Source organism: Citrus sinensis, chromosome 3 (genome assembly GCF_022201045.2).
Source record: "Citrus sinensis cultivar Valencia sweet orange chromosome 3, DVS_A1.0, whole genome shotgun sequence".
NCBI classification, from domain to species: Eukaryota; Viridiplantae; Streptophyta; class Magnoliopsida; order Sapindales; family Rutaceae; genus Citrus; species Citrus sinensis.
In genome coordinates this window covers 25834583-25837623 of record NC_068558.1, presented here as the reverse complement: position 1 = coordinate 25837623, position 3041 = coordinate 25834583, and the positions used below count along the sequence as shown (strand labels likewise).

Genomic DNA, 3041 nt, shown 5'->3' with positions numbered 1-3041 from the left:
CAACTTACCTTTTTGTTCGTCATTGAGGGATGATGAGATGATTACCGGTAGAGTATTTTCTTCCCCCAAAAATGCATACTCCAATGTGTTGGGTAATGGTTTGAGCTCGAGTTTTAGTGGTGATTCTGATGATGGGATGAGTTTCTTCTCTAATGGTGCTAGTTGTTCAACTCTTGACTTCCATTTATTAGTGTCCATGGATGGTGCTGAGTCAAGTAGGGCGTTGACCTCATCGACTGATCTGTCAATATCAAAATCTAAACCAAAGTGAGTAAAACATGTTTGTAAAGGATCACTAAGGTTTGAAAGAAAAGTATTATCAACTATTGTTTCAATTAAATCCACATCAACAATTCCATCATCTGCACTGTGAGGTTGTTTGGCAATGTTGAAGATGTTCAACTCCATAGTCATGTTGCCGAAGGACAACTGCATATTTCCAGTCCTGCATTGAATGTGAGCATCCACAGTTGCCAAGAAAGGTCGGCCTAGAATAATAGGGATGTGCTTCCTTGAATCCTGTATTGGTTGAGTGTCAATTACAATGAAATCAACAGGAAAATAGAACTTGTCTACCTGGATAAGCACGTCCTCCACAATACCACGAGGTATTTTCGTGAACCGATCTGCAAGCTGTAACACCACAGGAGTTGGGTGTAATTCTCCCAGTCCAAGTTTCACGAATACTGAATAAGGCAACAGATTTACACTAGCTCCTAAATCCAACAAAGCATTCTCAATTGTGTGGTTCCCTATACTACATGAGATAGTGGGGGAGCCTGGGTCTTTGCATTTTAAAGGAATTTTATGTTAGAGTATAGAACTAACGTTTTCTGTTAAAAATGCCTTCTTTTGAACATGCATATTTCTCTTTTTAGTACAAAGGTCTTTAAGAAACTTGGCATAAGATGGAACTTGTTTAATCGCATCAAGTAAAGGGATGTTAATACTTACCTGTTTGAAGATTTCAAGAATCTCACCTCTGGATTTTCCCTTTTTTCCTTTAGCTAACCTCTGAGGAAATGGAGCTTCCGGAACATATTCTCGTGGGTTGGTTTCTTCTATCTCCTCCGGTGATGAGTCATCAACATTCACAGGTACAATTTGATTTTCTTTTGTCACCGGCATCTCCACTTTGTTGTCGACTTCCTTTTCTTTTTGCAAGGTCATGATTGCTTTGACCTCTCCATGCTGCTGTGGTGAACTAGTACTTGCTTCATGTACTCCTTTAGGATTAGGCACTGGTTGACTTGGAAATTTGCCTTTCTCAACAGTCATTGCCAAGGTTTGAACTGAAGAGGCAAGTTGTCCCACCATCTTCTCGAGGCTTGAAATTGATTGGGCTTGCGAATTGAAGCCCGCTCTCAACTCATTTCGTAGTCCATCAATGGTGCGGTTTTGTTGCTCAATTGTGGAGTGAGTAACATTCTTGAGATTCTGGAATGCATCCTCCCATGGTTTGGGTTGAGAGTAGTTCTGATTCTGATTGAATGGTCTAAATGGGGGCTGAGAGGCTTGAGGAATTTGTTGCATTGGTGGAGCTGGAGCTGTTGGTCCATTCTGTTGGAATCCTTGAGACCATGAAAAATTGGGGTGGTCTCTCCATCCAGGGTTATATGTGTTGGAGTATGGGTTGTAGTTTGATGGCTTTCTCATTATACCTATGGCATTGGCTTGGTCTGGATATGAGTCATGGTCATGTGGTTCTGTTGATTTTGCAGTCGATAACGATGCTATTTGTCGAGCAAGATCTTCAACCATCTCCTTGACTTCTTTGATTCCTGAAGTTGACTCGCCAATTTGAACCTCATTCACTCCTTTAATTCTTCTAGTAGTACTGAGTGATCGACTCCGTTGTTGGGAATTATCTGCTTGTTGCTGAAAGAATTCCCAAATCTCTGATGCACTTTTTGACATTAGCTCTCCTCCACTCGTTGCCATTAGCCATTCTTGCACATTCGGCAATAATCCCTCCAAAAAGTATTGGCATTGGTGCCATTTCTCATACCCATGATGTGGACACTTCAAGAGTAGCCCATTGAATCGCTCTCATGTTTCGAAAAATTGCTCGTCCTCTCTCTGTGTAAACTCTGAAATTTCCCTGCGAATAGCATTGGTTTTATGCACTGGGAAATATTTATTCAAAAATTTAGTTACCATTTGTTCCCATGATGCAATGCTATTGGCAGGCAATGTATTAATCCATGAACGAGCTCTATCCTTTAAAGAAAATGGGAATAATCTGAGTTTAACATCATCGTCTGAAAAATTTTCATATTTAAAAGTTTGACAAATTGCATGAAAATCATTCAGATGATTATATGGGTCCTCATTTTCTAGGCCATAAAATGTTGGGAGACAATTTAGCACACTGGGTTTTAATTCAAAACTCCTAGCAGCTACATTTGGGTATCTTATGCATGATGTGCTCAAATTAGCTAAGGGACTAAAATAGTCCTTAAATGGCCTCTCTTGTGGTGCTTGTAAATCCATTCCAAATTTATTTTTAATGTGCTTTTGTGTGCGAAGTGTTTTTTATAATTCAAGGTCTATAGGTTCAAGATTAGGTAATAATGACCTACGACCATGCATGCAAAACAAATAAAATAAAAATAAAGATGGGAACAAAACAAATAAAAATAAAGAAGAGGGAGAAATTACGATACTAACCTTATTGTGCTATTACAACCTTACTATAAAAATACACAAAAACAAATACGTGAAATAAATTAAATAAAAATAAATTAATAAGATAAAAAAAATTACAAAGAAAAATAAATTCAAAAATAAATTACAGAATTTTAAAGAAGAGAGAAAATAAATAAATAAAATTCTTAGCTCAAAATGTAAATTCACTCTTTTTTTCTTTTTTTCTTTTTTAATAAAAAAAATTACAAGAAAACAATTAAAAGAAATTATTCACAAAAATTAATTTTATGAATTAAAATTACTTACCTCCCCGGCAACGGCGCCAAAAACTTGTTGTGCAAATTTTAATGTACTCGCAAGCGCACGAATCTATTGTAGTATAGATCAATGGT

General features: G+C 37.2%; 1 non-coding gene across 1 annotated transcript; it reads left to right on the top strand.

The window, feature by feature from the left end:
• The first annotated feature begins 2005 nt into the window (after positions 1 to 2005).
• LOC127901634 (small nucleolar RNA R71) lies at positions 2006 to 2109 on the top strand. Its single transcript, XR_008053878.1, has one exon. It is a non-coding gene; the product is annotated as a small nucleolar RNA R71 (small nucleolar RNA).
• Positions 2110 to 3041: the final 932 nt, after the last annotated feature.